The 20,529-nt window shown below is 44.3% G+C and overlaps 1 long non-coding RNA gene across 1 annotated transcript in view; it reads right to left on the reverse strand.

Moving 5' to 3' along the window:
- LOC139759812 (uncharacterized) overlaps window positions 1-19,889 on the reverse strand; it is a 198,729-nt gene extending 178,840 nt beyond the window's left edge. The window contains exon 1 of the long non-coding RNA XR_011715154.1: window positions 19,742-19,889. This is a non-coding gene — a long non-coding RNA (uncharacterized lncRNA). The remainder of the gene's footprint in view (window positions 1-19,741) is intronic.
- Window positions 19,890-20,529: the final 640 nt, after the last annotated feature.

Raw genomic sequence — 20,529 nt, forward strand, 5'->3', positions numbered from 1 at the left:
CTACCGCCATCTCTCGCAAGCCGAGATCCTTCGTCTCCTAGTGACAGTTCCGCACCACGACCGTATGTTCCAGCCCCAATCCAACTAGTACAGACCGCTATGAAACCCACCCATCTCCAGCAATTAGGAACATCTGCGGTCGGCCTTGACCCAAGCTTGGACTCACTTTCGGGATGAGGTCAGAGGTCACCGTCACTACACCTGTATCTTCACTACCCTCTCATCTTTACTTAACCCCCGAAACCACTTGTCCATTGGTCGCTGTAGTGAAAATGAAACTTCTCCGGCATGAGACAAACAAACATTCCGTACTTGATCATCATACAGTACATATAGATCATCAATATTGAAGACGATGTGTACCTGCAATCACCATCCATTTTTCTAGCTCCACTCTCTATACTGTGTATTTACTCAATATATGATCAGCTCTGTCTTCAGTTAATTCCATAATCCGTTATTCAATATATTATCATTATCATTATTATTATCAATATCATTATTATCATTCTCATCATTATCATTATTAGTAGTAGTAATGTACATACTGTGTGTATGCATGTTTCTATTCGAAAAATAGTCGTAGCATCATTAATTACCGTAGTATCATTAGTAAAGTAGTAGTAGTAGTAGTAGTAGTTGAACTACTAGTAGTACAGTAGTGGTAAAGTAATAGTAATAGTAAAGCAGTAATAGTAGCAGCAGTAGTAGTACTTGTACTACTAGTAGTATAGGAATAGTAGTAGAGTAGTAGTAATAGGAAAGTAATATTAGTAGCAGCAGTAAAGTAGTAGTAGTGGTGGTTGTACATAAATAATACGTGCGTACGCGTGTGTTGCTATTCATCGGTCTAAGAAGCAGTAGTAGTAATGGTAGTAATGGTAGTAGTAGTAGTAGTAGCGATAACTAGTAGTAGTAGTAGTAATGGTAGTAATGGTAGTAGTAGTAGTAGTAGCGATAACTAGTAGTAGTAGTAGTAGTAGTAATGGTAGTAATGGTAGTAGTAGTAGTAGTAGCGATAACTAGTAGTAGTAGTAGTAGTAGTAATGGTAGTAATGGTAGTAGTAGTAGTAGTAGCGATAACTAGTAGTAGTAGTAGTAGTAGTAGTAGTAGTAGTAGCAGATGTGGTAGCAGCAGCAGAGAAAGAGTAGTAATAATAATAATGGTAGTAGCAGTTGAAGTAGTAATGGTAGTAGTAGTAATAGTTATGGTAATGGTGGAAGCAGTAGTAGTACACTTAACGTGTGTGTACTCATGTGTGTTTCTATTCATTCACACGTTTTCCTTGTGAATGTGGATGCGATGATTGTCAATAACCCACGTATCCATAAGTTAATGACAGTGTGTGTGTTTATGCTCATTTTCTGATCAGCAATAAAGGAAGGATGAGCATTTGGGTGGGGTGTGGGCCGCTTGCCGCGCCCAAGACTCAAACCCATGCGGGCCCGCGCGCGCTTGCGCTTGTGTGTGTGTGTGTGTGTGTGTGTGTGTGTGTGTAATTACTTACTTATACTGTACGAGAAAAAGTTTTACACTCGTGGTCTCCATCTCTTATACATTTTTACAACCATAAAAGTTATATTTCTGTAAGCTGTCTGCATTAATCATGTCCATAGTCATACTGTTCCATTCATCCACCACTCCTTAACTGGCAAAATATCTTAGTACATGTTTTTAACATTTATGTATATCCGCTGGTGGTTTTATCTCTACATCACTCAGACAACTGTTCACTGTCTACGTCGGTGAAGTTTTTTTTCTAAACCTAATGGTCGCTACTCACTCTTTCCTGCTTCTACGGTGGGCAAAGTTAAAGCTTTTAGACTTTCCTTGTACCTCAGCTCTACTTATTCTTGTGCCATCTTTGTCGCCCTCCTCCAAACTTTCTCTATTAGCTCCCTGTGTATTGCAGGTGCGGTGACCCAACTTGAGAAGCATATCATAGTGTTGGCCTTATGTGGGATATGAACAGCTTGTTAAATAGTATCTAACCTACACACGTGAAAGCTAGTCTGATATTTGGCAAAACACAGTTCGTCCCGTTAACTGCCCTAATGTGAGGCATGTTAGGGACGATGTCGACTCTCAAGTCCTCACACACACACACACAATCGTGAAGCTTATGTCTTGCAAGATAATAATCATATCGTAACTTTCTTTCACTCTGTCTCATCCTCATTACTTTACATTGACCCTGGTCGAACTTCACCAACTATGTACGAAATCAAGTTTGGAGTCTGTTTATATGGCCTCGGAAGGAGTTGTATTGCTCCTTACTTCCTTAATGAGCTTTGCATCGCCCGCAAACACATTCAGGAAGGAGTCTGTACCTCTAGGTAAGTGTCTTTGGCACTCGACCCGTTTCGTAAAGGCTTCTCTGACATGAGTCCTTTGATCCCTCCCACTGTGGTAATATTCTCTTCATTCATAGAGTTTCCATCTTGTTCCTGCCCGGTGATCCAACTTGTTATTCAGCCACCCATGTGCTACCAGCCACCCATGTGTTACCAGCCACCCATGTGTTACCAGCCACCCATGTGTTACCAGCCACCCATGTGTTACAAGTGTCAAATGCTTCCTCTCAGTCCAGACACAAACGATCCAGTCAGCCAACCCTTCTGGCTAAGGCAGATCTCACTCTCTCGTAGAAATATAAAGGTTTGTTTCACATGACCTCGTTACCCTAAAACTGTTCTGTGTCCCACTTTGGTAATTTCTCCTTTGTGGAAAGTCACGTCTTCGCCTTACTTATGATCTCTAGGACCTCACTGATCACAGTTGTCAGTGAGACCCGTCTGTAATTCAGTGCCTGTTGCCGGCCTGCTTTACCATAGATGGTTATGCCACTTGCCCTTTTCCATTCCCCTGGCGCTCTGCCTCTCTCCAGTGACACCTTGCACAGCATTTCAAGAGGTTTTTCTACCGTATCCGTAAACACTGTCAACATACATGGTGAAATTTCATGAGGAACATAAGCTTATATGGGCCAAGACCTTTTAGTATTAGTGTGTGTGTGTGTGTGTGTGTGTGTGTGTGTGTGTGTGACTACCTGTTTGTGAACAAGAGAAGCGAGCTTTACACTCTTGGGGCCTTAACCCTCAACTTCACATGTCCATCATACAGACGAGTAAGCTTTATCAGTGGCATCGGTGTGTACCTTATTTTTGCTCGGTTAATTCCATATTTGCACTACTCTGTTGCTGAGGAAATGTTTCCTCGAACAGCGGTAGCTCACACAACTTATGATGCAGCTTCACAACACTTGTAGTGGTGGTGTCTGTTCCCAAGACAATGCTGGTGTGTCAGCTCGCAAGAACCTGCGGCGTTACTTGACAACATGTCGTAGTGTTAGGTATGTTGTGGTCATGGCTCACAACACAGTGTTCTGACTATATGGAATGATGATCGTCATGATACACACACATCCTCACCGCAGCAGCCTGGACTCACTGTAACGCCCAGAGAGATGTTGAAAGGCTTGACGGCTGTGAAACATGATGATGGTTACAGGTCTAAGGAAGACCAGTCTGGGGAACGTGGACACAGAGCCGCTCACTGTGATACTTTCATAACACATCAAGGTTACTGTGGCAAGTTAACGGTTGCTTTGGCCCTCAGCATTCCAAGTGTCCGCTTCGCTCTGAACTTGATACATAGGCACTTGAACATATCAAATAAGAGAAAAGAAGAGAGAATGTTGGGGTGAAGAGAGTGGTGAGAGTAAGTGAGCTTGGGAAGGAGACTTGTGTGAGGAAGTACCAGGAGAGACTGAGTACAGAACGGAAAAAGGTGAGAACACAGGACGTAAGGGAAGTGGGGAAGGAATGGGATGTATCTAGAGAAGTAGTGATGGCTTGCGCAAAAGATGCATGTGGCATGAGAAGCGTGGTAGGTGGGCAGATTAGAAAGGGTAGTGAGTGGAGGGATGAAGAAGTAAGATTATTAGTGAAAGAGAAGAGAGAGGCATTTGGACGATTTTTGCAGGAAAATAATACAAATGACTGAGAGATGTATAAAAGAAAGAGTCAGGAGGTCAAGAGAAAGGTGCAAGGGGTGAAAAAGAGGGCAAATGAGAGTTGGGATGAGAGAGTATCATTAAATTCTAGGGAGAATAAAAAAGATGTTTTGGAAGGAGGTAAATAAAGTGCGTACGACAAGAGAACAAATGGGAACATCAGTGAAGGGGGCAAATGGGGAGGTGATAACAAGTAGTGATGTGCGAAGGAGATGAAGTGAGAATTTTGAAGGTTTGTTGAATGTGATTGATGACAGAGTGGCAGATATAGGGTGTTTTGGTCGAGGTGGTGTGCAAAGTGAGAGGGTTAGGGAGAATGATTTGGTAAAGAGAGAGGAGGTAGTAAAAGCTTTGTGGAAGATGAAAGCCGGCAAGGCAGCGGGTTTGGATGGTACTGCAGTGGAATTCATTTAAAAAAGATGTGACTGTACTGTTGACTGGTTGGTAAGGTTATTTACTGTATGCATGACTCATGGTGAGGTGCCTGAGGACTGGCGGAATGCTTGCATAGTGCTATTATATAAAGGCAAAGGGGATAAAAGTGAGTGCTCAAATTACAGAGGTATAAGTTTGTTGAGTATTCCTGGGAAAGTATATGGGAGGGTATTGATTGAGAGGGTGAAGGCATGTACAGAGCACCAGACTAGGGAAGAGCAGTGTGGTTTCAGAAGTGGTAGAGGATGTGTGGATCAGGTGTTTGCTTTGAAGAATGTATGTGAGAAATACTTAGAAAAGCAAATGGATTTGTATGTAGCATTTATGGATCTGGAGAAGGCATATGATAGAGTTGATAGAGATGCTCTGTGGAAGGTATCAAGAATGTATGGTGTGGGAGGCAAGTTGTTATAAGCAGTGAAAATTTATTTTTGAGGATGTAAGGCATGTGTACGTGTAGAAAGAGAGGAAAGTGATTGGTTCTCAGAGAATACTGGTTTGCGCTAGGAGTGCGTGATGTCTCCGTGGTTGTTTAATTTCTTTATGGATGGGGTTGTTAGGGAAGTGAATGCAAGAGTTTTGGAAAGAGGGGCAAGTATGCAGTCTGTTGTGGATGAGAGACCTTGGTAAGTGAGTCAGTTGTTCGCTGATGATACAGCGCTGGTGGCTGATTCGGGTAAAAAACTGCAGAAGCTGGTGACTGAGTTTGGTAAAGTGTGTGAAAGAAAGCTGAGAGTAAATGTGAATAAGAGCAAGGTTATTAGGTACAGTAGGGTTGAGAGACAAGTCAATTGGGAGGTAAGTTTGAATGGAGAAAAATTGGAGGAAGTGAAGTGTTTTAGATATCTGGAAGTGGATTTGGCAGCGGATGGAACTATGAAGAGGAAGTGAATCACAAGGTGGGGGAGGGGGGCGAAAGTTCTGGGAGCGTTAAAAAATGTGTGGAAGTCGAAAATGTTATCTTGGAAAGCAAAAATGGGTATGTTTGAAGGAATTGTGGTTCTAACAATGTTATATGGTTGCAAGGTGTGAGCTATAGATAGAGTTGTGCAGAGGAGGGTGGATGTGCTGGAAACGAGATGTTTGAGGACAATATGTGGTGTGAGGTGGTTTGATCGAGTAAGTAAGGAAAGGGTAAGAGAGATGTGTGGTAATAAAAAGAGTGTGGTTAAGAGAGCAGAAGAGGGTGTTTTGAAATGGTTTGGTCACATGGAGAGAATGAGTGAGGAAAGATTGACCAAGAGGATATATGTGTCAGAGGCGGAGGGAACGAGAAGTGGGAGACCAAATTGGAGGTGGAAAGATGGAGTGAAAAAGATTTTGAGCGATCGGGGCCTGAACATGCAGGAGGGTGAAAGGCGTGCAAGGAATAGAGTGAATTGGAACGATGTGGTATACCGGGGTTGACGTGCTGTCAATGGATTGAACCAGGGCATGTGAAGCGTCTGGGATAAACCATTGACATATCTATGGGGCCTGGATGTGGAAAGGGAGCTGTGGTTTCGGTGCATCATTACATGACAGCTAGAGAACGAAAGTGGCCTTTGTTGTCTTTTCGTAGCCCTACCTCGGCCGCATGCGGTGGGGGGGGGGGGGGGGGGGGGGTTCATTTCATGTGCGGCGGGGTGGCGACGAGAATGAATAAAGGCAGCAAGTATGAATCATGTACATGTGTATACATGTATAAGTCTGTGTATGTATACAGATATGTATGTTAAAATGTATAGGTATGTATATGTGCGTGTGTGGACGTGTATGTATATACATGTGTATATGGGTGGGTTAGGCCATTCTTTCGTCTGTTTTCTTGCGCTACCTCGCTAACGCGGGAGACAGCGTTGTGAACCCACCCATCTGACCAGGAGTTGTTGACCCACCCATCTGACCAGGAGTTGTGACCCACCCAGCTGACCACAGGAGTTTGTGACCCACCCAGCTGACCACAGCAGTTGTGACCCACCCATCTGACCCAGGAGTTGTGACCCACCCATCTGACCCAGGAGTTGTGACCCACCCAGCTGACCACAGGAGTTGTGACCCACCCAGCTGACCACAGCAGTTGTGACCCACCCAGCTGACCACAGGAGTTGTGACCCACCCAGCTGACCACAGCAGTTGTGACCCATCCAGCTGACCACAGCAGTTGTGACCCACCCAGCTGACCACAGGAGTTGTGACCCACCCAGCTGACCACAGTTGTGACCCACCCAGCTGACCACAGCAGTTGTGACCCACCCAGCTGACCACAGCAGTTGTGACCCATCCAGCTGACCACAGCAGTTGTGACCCATCCAGCTGACCACAGGAGTTGTGACCCCACCCAGCTGACCACAGCAGTTGTGACCCCACCCAGCTGACCACAGCAATTGTGACCCCACCCAGCTGACCACAGCAGTTGAGACCCCACCCAGCTGACCACAGCAATTGTGACCCCACCCAGCTGACCACAGGAGTTGTGACCCCACACAGCTGACCACAGCAGTTGTGACCCCACCCAGCTGACCACAGCAGTTGTGACCCCACCCAGCTGACCACAGCAGTTGTGACCCCACCCAGCTGATCACAGCAGTTGTGACCCACCCAGCTGATCACAGCAGTTGTGACCCACCCAGCTGACCACAGCAGTTGTGACCCCACCCAGCTGATCACAGCAGTTGTGACCCACCCAGCTGACCACAGCAGTTGTGACCCACCCAGCTGATCACAGCAGTTGTGACCCACACAGCTGACCACAGCAGTTGTGACCCCACCCAGCTGACCACAGCAGTTGTGACCCCACCCAGCTGACCACAGCAGTTGTGACCCCACCCAGCTGACCACAGCAGTTGTGACCCACCCAGCTGATCACAGCAGTTGTGACCCACCCAGCTGACCACAGGAGTTGTGACCCCACCCAGCTGACCACAGCCACTCCATACCAATTTCTTCGAGGGTCAGACGGTTGATCGACGTCCGTGACAACAGTCACTGAGTACCAGCCAGTGCTCGTACACACACAACAACTCCTACACCAACTACCGTGAACGTCATATACAAGCGTACAACTAAGCAAGCAAATTGCTTAATTTTCGTATAGTTATGTGTACGTCAACCACTGTATTACTGTAACGCACAGTAACAATATTCATCACTTAATGTCCACCATTAAATACGTAAGTCAACTCATTATCACTACCGTTCAACAAGTATATAACTTTACATCACTTTATGTTCACCATGAAACACATATGTCAACACAGGACAACTGCAATTCAACCAATATGTAACTTTACATCACATAATATTCAAAGAAGCACCAGTCTGTGACTGATGTATAAACCATCAAATGTGCTTTGCAGAACTTCCTGTAAAATGTACACACACACAAACACACACACACACACACACACACACACACACACACACACACAGACACACACACACTTCACTAAAGCGTAAAACTTTCCAGCCGCATCTCGAACTTAAGCGCTTTTTTTGCTAAATTACTTACAATCATGATCCCCCAACAATGCAATACCTCAAATGTGTATTTGCAGGCAAATAGCTGCTTGAAATTAATAATGCGTTCAACATTATTCATTAATACATGCACACAGACGCACGCTCACCCACCACACAAGAACTGCTGGAAAAGGTCACGTAAGATGGTCCTTGGTCACTCGTACATCACCTAACGTGAGACACGCTTAATATACTGGTTCTCCTGATGGTTTTCCCAACCATCATCACCTACACCTCACCAGAGAGACTGGGGAAGTTACTGTACCACCTTCACTACCGCCATCTCTCGCAAGCCGAGATCCTTCGTCTCCTAGTGACAGTTCCACACCACGACCTTATCATCCAGCCCCCATACAGCGTGTACAGACCGCTATAAAACCCGCCCATCTCCTGCCATTAGCAACATCTGCGGTGGGCCTTGACCCAAGCTTGGACTCACTTTCGGGATGAGGTCAGAGGTCACCGTCACTACACCTGTATCTTCACTACCCTCTCATCTTTACTTAACCCCCGAAACCACTTGTCCATTGGTCGCTGTAGTGAAAATGAAACTTCTCCGGCATGAGACATACAAACATTCCGTACTTGATCATCATACAGTACATATAGATCATCAATATTGAAGACGATGTGTACCTGCAATAACCATCCATTTTTCTAGCTCCACTCTCTATATTGTGTATTTACTCAATATATGATCAGCTCTGTCTTCAGTTAATTCCATAATCCGTTATTCAATATATTATCATTATCATTATCATTATCAATATCATTATTATCATTCTCATCATTATCATTATTAGTAGTAGTAATGTACATACTGTGTGTATGCATGTTTCTATTCGAAAAATAGTCGTAGCATCATTAATTACCGTAGTATCATTAGTAAAGTAGTAGTAGTAGTAGTAGTAGTTGAACTACTAGTAGTACAGTAGTGGTAAAGTAATAGTAATAGTAAAGAAGTATTAGTAGCAGCAGTAGTAGTACTTGTACTACTAGTAGTATAGGAACAGTAGTAAAGTAGTAGTAATAGGAAAGTAATATTAGTAGCAGCAGTAAAGTAGTAGTAGTGGTGGTTGTACATAAATAATACGTGCGTACGCGTGTGTTGCTATTCATCGATCTAAGTAGTAGTAGTAGTAGCAGAAGTAACAATGGAAGTGGTAGTAGGAGTAATGGTAGTATTAGTAGTAGTAGTAATGGCAGTAATGGTAGTAGTAGTAGTAGTAGTGGTAGCGATAACTAGTAGTAGTAGAAGTAGCAGATGTGGTAGCAGCAGCAGAGAAAGAGTAGTAATAATAATAATGGTAGTAGCAGTTGAAGTAGTAATGGTAGTAGTAGTAATAGTTATGGTAATGGTGGAAGCAGTAGTAGTACACTTAACGTGTGTGTACTCATGTGTGTTTCTATTCATTCACATGTTTTCCTTGTGAATGTGGATGCGATGATTGTCAATAACCCACGTATCCATAAGTTAATGACAGTGTGTGTGTTTATGCTCATTTTCTGATCAGCAATAAAGGAAGGATGAGCATTTGGGTGGGGTGTGGGCCGCTTGCCGCGCCCAAGACTCAAACCCATGCGGGCCCGCGCGCGCTTGCGCTTGTGTGTGTGTGTGTGTGTGTGTGTGTGTGTGTGTGTAATTACTTACTTATACTGTACGAGAAAAAAGTTTTACACTCGTGGTCTCCATCTCTTATACATTTTTACAACCATAAAAGTTATATTTCTGTAAGCTGTCTGCATTAATCATGTCCATAGTCATACTGTTCCATTCATCCACCACTCCTTAACTGGCAAAATATCTTAGTACATGTTTTTAACATTTATGTATATCCGCTGGTGGTTTTATCTCTACATCACTCAGACAACTGTTCACTGTCTACGTCGGTGAAGTTTTTTTTCTAAACCTAATGGTCGCTACTCACTCTTTCCTGCTTCTACGGTGGGCAAAGTTAAAGCTTTTAGACTTTCCTTGTACCTCAGCTCTACTTATTCTTGTGCCATCTTTGTCGCCCTCCTCCAAACTTTCTCTATTAGCTCCCTGTGTATTGCAGGTGCGGTGACCCAACTTGAGAAGCATATCATAGTGTTGGCCTTATGTGGGATATGAACAGCTTGTTAAATAGTATCTAACCTACACACGTGAAAGCTAGTCTGATATTTGGCAAAACACAGTTCGTCCCGTTAACTGCCCTAATGTGAGGCATGTTAGGGACGATGTCGACTCTCAAGTCCTCACACACACACACACAATCGTGAAGCTTATGTCTTGCAAGATAATAATCATATCGTAACTTTCTTTCACTCTGTCTCATCCACATTACTTTACATTGACCCTGGTCGAACTTCACCAACTATGTACGAAATCAAGTTTGGAGTCTGTTTATATGGCCTCGGAAGGAGTTGTATTGCTCCTTACTTCCTTAATGAGCTTTGCATCGCCCGCAAACACATTCAGGAAGGAGTCTGTACCTCTAGGTAAGTGCCTTTGGCACTCGACCCGTTTCGTAAAGGCTCCTCTGACATGAGTCCTTTGATCCCTCCCACTGTGGTAATATTCTCTTCATTCATAGAGTTTCCATCTTGTTCCTGCCCGGTGATCCAACTTGTTATTCAGCCACCCATGTGCTACCAGCCACCCATGTGCTACCAGCCACCCATGTGCTACCAGCCACCCATGTGCTACCAGCCACCCATGTGTTACCAGCCACCCATGTGTTACAAGTGTCAAATGCTTCCTCTCAGTCCAGACACAAACGATCCAGTCAGCCAACCCTTCTGGCTAAGGCAGATCTCACTCTCTCGTAGAAATATAAAGGTTTGTTTCACATGACCTCGTTACCCTAAAACTGTTCTGTGTCCCACTTTGGTAATTTCTCCTTTGTGGAAAGTCACGTCTTCGCCTTACTTATGATCTCTAGGACCTCACTGATCACAGTTGTCAGTGAGACCCGTCTGTAATTCAGTGCCTGTTGCCGGCCTGCTTTACCATAGATGGTTATGCCACTTGCCCTTTTCCATTCCCCTGGCGCTCTGCCTCTCTCCAGTGACACCTTGCACAGCATTTCAAGAGGTTTTTCTACCGTATCCGTAAACACTGTCAACATACATGGTGAAATTTCATGAGGAACATAAGCTTATATGGGCCAAGACCTTTTAGTATTAGTGTGTGTGTGTGTGTGTGTGTGTGTGTGTGTGTGTGTGTGTGTGACTACCTGTTTGTGAACAAGAGAATCGAGCTTTACACTCTTGGGGCCTTAACCCTCAACTTCACATGTCCATCATACAGACTAGTAAACTCTATCAGTGGCATCGGTGTGTACCTTATATTTGCTCGGTTAATTCCATATTTGCACTACTCTGTTGCTGAGGAAATGTTTCCTCCAACAGCGGTAGCTCACACAACTTATGATGCAGCTTCACAACACTTGTAGTGGTGGCGTCTGTTCCCAAGACAATGCTGGTGTGTCAGCTCGCAAGAACCTGCGGCGTTACTTGACAACATGTCGTAGTGTTAGGTATGTTGTGGTCATGGCTCACAACACAGTGTTCTGACTATATGGAATGATGATCGTCATGATACACACACATCCTCACCGCAGCAGCCTGGACTCACTGTAACGCCCAGAGAGATGTTGAAAGGCTTGACGGCTGTGAAACATGATGATGGTTACAGGTCTAAGGAAGACCAGTCTGGGGAACGTGGACACTGTACCGCTCACTGTGATACTTTCATAACACATCAAGGTTACTGTGGCAAGTTAATGGTTGCTTTGGCCCTCAGCATTCCAAGAGTCCGCTTCGCTCTGAACTTGATACATAGGCACTTGAACATATCAAATAAGAGAAAAGAAGAGAGAATGTTGGGGTGAAGAGAGTGGTGAGAGTAAGTGAGCTTGGGAAGGAGACTTGTGTGAGGAAGTACCAGGAGAGACTGAGTACAGAATGGAAAAAGGTGAGAACACAGGACGTAAGGGAAGTGGGGAAGGAATGGGATGTATCTAGAGAAGTAGTGATGGCTCGCGCAAAAGATGCATGTGGCATGAGAAGCGTGGTAGGTGGGCAGATTAGAAAGGGTAGTGAGTGGAGGGATGAAGAAGTAAGATTATTAGTGAAAGAGAAGAGAGAGGCATTTGGACGATTTTTGCAGGAAAATAATACAAATGACTGAGAGATGTATAAAAGAAAGAGTCAGGAGGTCAAGAGAAAGGTGCAAGGGGTGAAAAAGAGGGCAAATGAGAGTTGGGATGAGAGAGTATCATTAAATTCTAGGGAGAATAAAAAAGAAGTTTTGGAAGGAGGTAAATAAAGTGCGTACGACAAGAGAACAAATGGGAACATCAGTGAAGGGGGCAAATGGGGAGGTGATAACAAGTAGTGATGTGCGAAGGAGATGAAGTGAGAATTTTGAAGGTTTGTTGAATGTGATTGATGACAGAGTGGCAGATATAGGGTGTTTTGGTCGAGGTGGTGTGCAAAGTGAGAGGGTTAGGGAGAATGATTTGGTAAAGAGAGAGGAGGTAGTAAAAGCTTTGTGGAAGATGAAAGCCGGCAAGGCAGCGGGTTTGGATGGTACTGCAGTGGAATTCATTTAAAAAAGATGTGACTGTACTGTTGACTGGTTGGTAAGGTTATTTACTGTATGCATGACTCATGGTGAGGTGCCTGAAGACTGGCGGAATGCTTGCATAGTGCTATTATATAAAGGCAAAGGGGATAAAAGTGAGTGCTCAAATTACAGAGGTATAAGTTTGTTGAGTATTCCTGGGAAAGTATATGGAAGGGTATTGATTGAGAGGGTGAAGGCATGTACAGAGCACCAGACTAGGGAAGAGCAGTGTGGTTTCAGAAGTGGTAGAGGATGTGTGGATCAGGTGTTTGCTTTGAAGAATGTATGTGAGAAATACTTAGAAAAGCAAATGGATTTGTATGTAGCATTTATGGATCTGGAGAAGGCATATGACAGAGTTGATAGAGATGCTCTGTGGAAGGTATCAAGAATGTATGGTGTGGGAGGCAAGTTGTTATAAGCAGTGAAAATTTATTTTTGAGGATGTAAGGCATGTGTACGTGTAGAAAGAGAGGAAAGTGATTGGTTCTCAGAGAATACTGGTTTGCGCTAGGAGTGCGTGATGTCTCCGTGGTTGTTTAATTTCTTTATGGATGGGGTTGTTAGGGAAGTGAATGCAAGAGTTTTGGAAAGTGGGGCAAGTATGCAGTCTGTTGTGGATGAGAGACCTTGGAAAGTGAGTCAGTTGTTCGCTGATGATACAGCGCTGGTGGCTGATTCGGGTAAAAAACTGCAGAAGCTGGTGACTGAGTTTGGTAAAGTGTGTGAAAGAAAGCTGAGAGTAAATGTGAATAAGAGCAAGGTTATTAGGTAAAGTAGGGTTGAGAGACAAGTCAATTGGGAGGTAAGTTTGAATGGAGAAAAATTGGAGGAAGTGAAGTGTTTTAGATATCTGGAAGTGGATTTGGCAGCGGATGGAACTATGAAGAGGAAGTGAATCACAAGGTGGGGGAGGGGGGCGAAAGTTCTGGGAGCGTTAAAAAATGTGTGGAAGTCGAAAATGTTATCTTGGAAAGCAAAAATGGGTATGTTTGAAGGAATTGTGGTTCTAACAATGTTATATGGTTGCAAGGTGTGAGCTATAGATAGAGTTGTGCAGAGGAGGGTGGATGTGCTGGAAACGAGATGTTTGAGGACAATATGTGGTGTGAGGTGGTTTGATCGAGTAAGTAAGGAAAGGGTAAGAGAGATGTGTGGTAATAAAAAGAGTGTGGTTAAGAGAGCAGAAGAGGGTGTTTTGAAATGGTTTGGTCACATGGAGAGAATGAGTGAGGAAAGATTGACCAAGAGGATATATGTGTCAGAGGCGGAGGGAACGAGAAGTGGGAGACCAAATTGGAGGTGGAAAGATGGAGTGAAAAAGATTTTGAGCGATCGGGGCCTGAACATGCAGGAGGGTGAAAGGCGTGCAAGGAATAGAGTGAATTGGAACGATGTGGTATACCGGGGTTGACGTGCTGTCAATGGATTGAACCAGGGCATGTGAAGCGTCTGGGATAAACCATTGACATATCTATGGGGCCTGGATGTGGAAAGGGAGCTGTGGTTTCGGTGCATCATTACATGACAGCTAGAGAACGAAAGTGGCCTTTGTTGTCTTTTCCTAGCCCTACCTCGGCCGCATGCGGTGGGGGGGGGGGGGTTTCATTTCATGTGCGGCGGGGTGGCGACGAGAATGAATAAAGGCAGCAAGTATGAATCATGTACATGTGTATACATGTATAAGTCTGTGTATGTATACAGATATGTATGTTAAAATGTATAGGTATGTGTATGTGCGTGTGTGGACGTGTATGTATATACATGTGTATATGGGTGGGTTAGGCCATTCTTTCGTCTGTTTTCTTGCGCTACCTCGCTAACGCGGGAGACAGCGACAAAGTATAATAATAATAAAAAAGAACAACAAAGTGCAAAAGAACGCGCACCTTCATAGAACCTATACACCTCCAACAGCCAGGATCGAACCAGGGACCCCTGTGCAGCAGGTGGGACCGCTACCGCTAGGCTATGATCGCCCTTAATAGGAAAATGACTATTCGAATACTATGTACTCTAATACCCTTCGTCTCACGTTGGTGAGCAACGGGGTCTCCATCAGTTATTTCCCAACAGGCGCACACAGCCAGCAGATAGCATTTTATCGAACCTGACTGTACAACGCGGAGGTATATGAATACGAACAAAGTGCATATGAACGCTCACCTTCATAGAACATACAAACCTCCAACAGCCAGGATCGAACACGGGACATATATATATATATATATATATATATATATATATATATATATATATATATATATATATATATATATATATATGTGTGTGTGTGTGTGTGTGTGTGTGTGTGTGTGTGTGTGTGTGTGTTTGTGTGTGTGTCTGTGTGTGTGTGTGTGTGTGTGTGTGTGTGTGTGTGTGTGTGTGTGTGTAAATGGGCCGTTCTTATTATGTTTCCTAGCGCTATCTCGCTGACGGGAGAAACACACACACACACACACACACACATATATATATATATATATATATATATATATATATATATATATATATATATATATATATATATATATATATATATATTTTTTTTTTTTTTTTTCTGAAAACCCATACAAATCTTCACCTTAGCCTCCACAAGATAATGATCAGACATCCCTCCAGTTGCACCTCTCAGCACATTAACATCCAAAAGTCTCTCTTTCGCACGCCTGTCAATTAACACGTAATCCAATAACGCTCTCTGGCCATCTCTCCTACTTACATAAGTATACTTATGTATATCTCGCTTTTTAAACCAGGTATTCCCAATGATCAGTCCTTTTTCAGCACATAAATCTACAAGCTCTTCACCATTTCCATTTGCAACACCGAACACCCCATGTATACCAATTATTCCCTCAACTGCCACATTACTCACCTTTGCATTCAAATCACCCATCACTATGACCCGGTCTCGTGCATCAAAACCACTAACACACTCATTCAGCTGCTCCCAAAACACTTGCCTCTCTTGATCTTTCTTCTCATGCCCAGGTGCATATGCACCAATAATCACCCACCTCTCTCCATCAACTTTCAGTTTTACCCATATTAATCGAGAATTTACTTTCTTACACTCTATCACATACTCCCACAACTCCTGTTTCAGGAGTATTGCTACTCCTTCCCTTGCTCTTGTCCTCTCACTAACCCCTGACTTTACTCCCCAGACATTCCCAAACCACTCTTCCCCTTTACCCTTGAGCTTCGTTTCACTCAGAGCCAAAACATCCAGGTTCCTTTCCTCAAACATACTACCTATCTCTCCTTTTTTCACATCTTGGTTACATCCACACACATTTAGGCACCCCACTCTGAGCCTTCGAGGAGGATGAGCACTCCCCGCGTGACTCCTTCTTCTGTTTCCCATTTTAGAAAGTTAATACAAGGAGGGGAGGATTTCTGGCCCCCCGCTCCCGTCCCCTCTAGTCGCTTTCTACGACACGCGAGGAATACGTGGGAAGTATTCTTTCACCCCTATCCCCAGGGATAATATACATATATACATACATATACACATACACACACATATACATACATACGCACATATACACACACACACACATACATATATATACATATGAGAAAATGTAAGAAACAATTTAGAAAACTGAAACTTCTAGCTTGAAATGAATGAAAAAAAGAATGTCACATAATGGTTCAACCTCTGGCTATGGAAAAAAGGAAATGTATAATTTATTTACACAAACGTCAATAGCAGTTCTCATCAATTTAACCACTGTATCAATAAGCTTCAATGTCTAAGCTACATTTTTCTCCAATTTCACTATTTTCCTTCACATTTTCAATTGTGTCTGAAGGTTCTACTTCAAGAGTGATTGTTGGGGTGAAGAGGGTGGTGAGAGTAAGTGAGCTTGAGAAGGAGACCTGTGTGAGGAAGTACCAGGAGAGACTGAGTACAGAATGGAAAAAGGTGAGAACAATGGAAGTAAGGGGAGTGCGGGAGGAATGGGATGTATTTAGGGAATCAGTGATGGATTGCGCAAAAGATGCTTGTGGCATGAGAAGAGTGGGAGGTGGGTTGATTAGAAAGGGTAGTGAGTGGTGGGATGAAGAAGTAAGAGTATTAGTGAAAGAGAAGAGAGAGGCATTTGGACAATTTTTGCAGGGAAAAAATGCAATTGAGTGGGAGATGTATAAAAGAAAGAGACAGGAGGTCAAGAGAAAGGTGCAAGAGGTGAAAAAAAGGGCAAATGAGAGTTGGGGTGAGAGAGTATCATTAAATTTTAGGGAGAATAAAAAGATGTTCTGGAAGGAGGTAAATAAAGTGCGTAAGACAAGGGAGCAAATGGGAACTTCAGTGAAGGGCGCAAGTGGGGAGGTGATAACAAGTAGTGGTGATGTGAGAAGGAGATGGAGTGAGTATTTTGAAGGTTTGTTGAATGTGTTTGATGATAGAGTGGCAGATATAGGGTGTTTTGGTCGAGGTGGTGTGCAAAGTGAGAGGGTTAGGGAAAATGATTTGGTAAACAGAGAAGAGGTAGTGAAAGCTTTGCGGAAGATGAAAGCCGGCAAGGCAGCAGGTTTGGATGGTATTGCAGTGGAATTTATTAAAAAAGGGGGTGACTGTATTGTTGACTGGTTGGTAAGGTTATTTAATGTATGTATGACTCATGGTGAGGTGCCTGAGGATTGGCGGAATGCGTGCATAGTGCCATTGTACAAAGGCAAAGGGGATAAGAGTGAGTGCTCAAATTACAGAGGTATAAGTTTGTTGAGTATTCCTGGTAATTTATATGGGAGGGTATTGATTGAGAGGGTGAAGGCATGTACAGAGCATCAGATTGGGGAAGAGCAGTGTGGTTTCAGAAGTGGTAGAGGATGTGTGGATCAGGTGTTTGCTTTGAAGAATGTATGTGAGAAATACTTAGAAAAGCAAATGGATTTGTTTGTAGCATTTATGGATCTGGAGAAGGCATATGATAGAGTTGATAGAGATGCTCTGTGGAAGGTATTAAGAATATATGGTGTGGGAGGCAAGTTGTTAGAAGCAGTGAAAAGTTTTTATCGAGGATGTAAGGCATGTGTACGTGTAGGAAGAGAGGAAAGTGATTGGTTCTCAGTGAATGTAGGTTTGCGGCAGGGGTGTGTGATGTCTCCATGGTTGTTTAATTTGTTTATGGATGGGGTTGTTAGGGAGGTAAATGCAAGAGTCCTGGAAAGAGGGGCAAGTATGAAGTCTGTTGGGGATGAGAGAGCTTGGGAAGTGAGTCAGTTGTTGTTCGCTGATGATACAGCGCTGGTGGCTGATTCATGTGAGAAACTGCAGAAGCTGGTGACTGAGTTTGGAAAAGTGTGTGGAAGAAGAAAGTTAAGAGTAAATGTGAATAAGAGCAAGGTTATTAGGTACAGTAGGGTTGAGGGTCAAGTCAATTGGGAGGTGAGTTTGAATGGAGAAAAACTGGAGGAAGTGAAGTGTTTTAGATATCTGGGAGTGGATCTGGCAGCGGATGGAACCATGGAAGCGGAAGTGGATCATAGGGTGGGGGAGGGGGCGAAAATCCAGGGGGCCTTGAAGAATGTGTGGAAGTCGAGAACATTATCTCGGAAAGCAAAAATGGGTATGTTTGAAGGAATAGTGGTTCCAACAATGTTGTATGGTTGCGAGGCGTGGGCTATGGATAGAGTTGTGCGCAGGAGGATGGATGTGCTGGAAATGAGATGTTTGAGGACAATGTGTGGTGTGAGGTGGTTTGATCGAGTGAGTAACGTAAGGGTAAGAGAGATGTGTGGAAATAGAAAGAGCGTGGTTGAGAGAGCAGAAGAGGGTGTTTTGAAGTGGTTTGGGCACATGGAGAGGATGAGTGAGGAAAGATTGACCAAGAGGATATATGTGTCGGAGGTGGAGGGAACAAGGAGAAGAGGGAGACCAAATTGGAGGTGGAAAGATGGAGTGAAAAAGATTTTGTGTGATCGGGGCCTGAACATGCAGGAGGGTGAAAGGAGGGCAAGGAATAGAGTGAATTGGAGCGATGTGGTATACCGGGGTTGACGTGCTGTCAGTGGATTGAAGCAGGGCATGTGAAGCGTCTGGGGTAAACCATGGAAAACTGTGTAGGTATGTATATTTGCGTGTGTGGACGTATGTATATACATGTGTATGGGGGGGGGGGCCATTTCTTTCGTCTGTTTCCTTGCGCTACCTCGCAAACGCGGGAGACAGCGACAAAGTATAATAAAAATAAATAATAAATATATATAACCAGAGACTCATGAAACCAGAGGCTTCAGGTTTTAAGAGGTGATATAACTTCGTCGTCACTTCACAGATACTGGTGGATAATGTTCCTCCCGTACCCACAGCAGATCGTGTCCTGGACTCTACCTGGCATCATGAAACCTGTCTCAGAAAAACGTCAATATCTCTGTGAATCCTGTAAGCTATACACCTGGTAGTAGGTCGTACTGTGAGGCAGAGTTGGTACTTTCTGTATATTGTATGTTTTACGTGTGAAGTACTTCCTTGTGTATATTATCAATCTTGCATCTGATCGGCTTCTGATCCTCTATATGTACACGTCTCGTGCATGAACGTCCTCCGATTCTCCTCTGTCTTCTCACAAACGCCAACAGCATAGCGCAGCTTCCCTTCTTTTTTCCCCCATGGGACGAAGACCTTTTGAGACCTTAGGCCCGCTAGGACCTGCGTGTCCATGTGCTGTACCCAACCCACTCCCCAGCCTGCCTCGCCCTATCCCCTGTTATGTGCCCTCCACCCAACCAATTACCGAGACGCTTTCTGTATATGTAATTACGTAAATGGTTGGAAATTCCTTTTCAGAAACGAGTACGCCAGTCCTTCTGTGGCGTCTCCTCCCAACGAGCTATCAAACATTTGTTCTCAACGACCTTGAGTAGCTCGTCTGCCCTGCCCCACCACCACGAACTCGGCCCAGCCATCGTACAAACGGTGTACCGTCCACTGCAGGTTTAGTGGCAGTTCCAGGTCCACTTCTATCGAGGGTAATAAAATGTTTTTAATGTGTGAGTGTGAGTGTGTGTGGGGAGGGTGGAAATACACAGCGTTCTCCGGGGGGTGAAGCATCTGCCCCAGTGTGAGGATGGACCCTCACGCCGGGGGGGAACTTTCTGATGCTCCACAATCAAGATGAAGGAGGAAAAAGTGGAGAGGAGACTCTCTTGTGGCGGACCTTACCTGGGAGGAACTTGCATCGCTGCCAGGCCCAGGTCACGCACCGCCGGGATGCCCACCACCACACCAGGACAACATGGTGCAACGATCTTGATGATGATGATGATGATGATGATGAGACGACGATGATCCACTGCAACAGCAAGATGACCCCAGGAACAACCTGCAGGAAAATGATATACAAGTCACCCACTTCCAAGCAATAATCCATGAGGAATATACACGAATATAAAGAAATCCTAAGAAACTACCGAACATGGAGATAACAAAGTGAACACAAGGAGATGCGAAACTCAATCAAACATAAAGAAATCAACATCAAAATGTCATACTGATTGCAAGGTAAGCTGCCACAGTGTCGTGCCTGCGTGGCTGCGGCAGGCGGCCATACACATCTCCCGCTGGTCGCACTGTGCGAAGGTGGAGGTCGTGGTGCCGGCACCAAGCAGGGCGGGAGAGGCCGCTCCGCCTGCCCCAGCTATCTGATCACCACTCCTCAGGCATGACACGCAACACACTGGGGTGTGTGTGTGTGTGTGTGTGTGTGTGTGTGTGAGTCGTGTACGCAGCAGGACACGGAAAGAGAGGTTCACAGGGACTGCCAGAGAAAGCCAGACAAAAACAAGTACCACATGGAGAGGTAGAGAGAACCCGGCAGTCACACGGACTGAAGGAGAAATATAAGAATACGAGAAAGATAAACACTGCAATTAGCACAGGGAAAAAAAAAAAAGAATTATGAACACACAGTCAGGCACAAGGCAGAGACAGGAGGGAGAATGAATCTAAGT

The sequence above is a fragment of the Panulirus ornatus genome, chromosome 3 (genome assembly GCF_036320965.1).
Source record: "Panulirus ornatus isolate Po-2019 chromosome 3, ASM3632096v1, whole genome shotgun sequence".
In the NCBI taxonomy this organism is placed as follows: domain Eukaryota; kingdom Metazoa; phylum Arthropoda; class Malacostraca; order Decapoda; family Palinuridae; genus Panulirus; species Panulirus ornatus.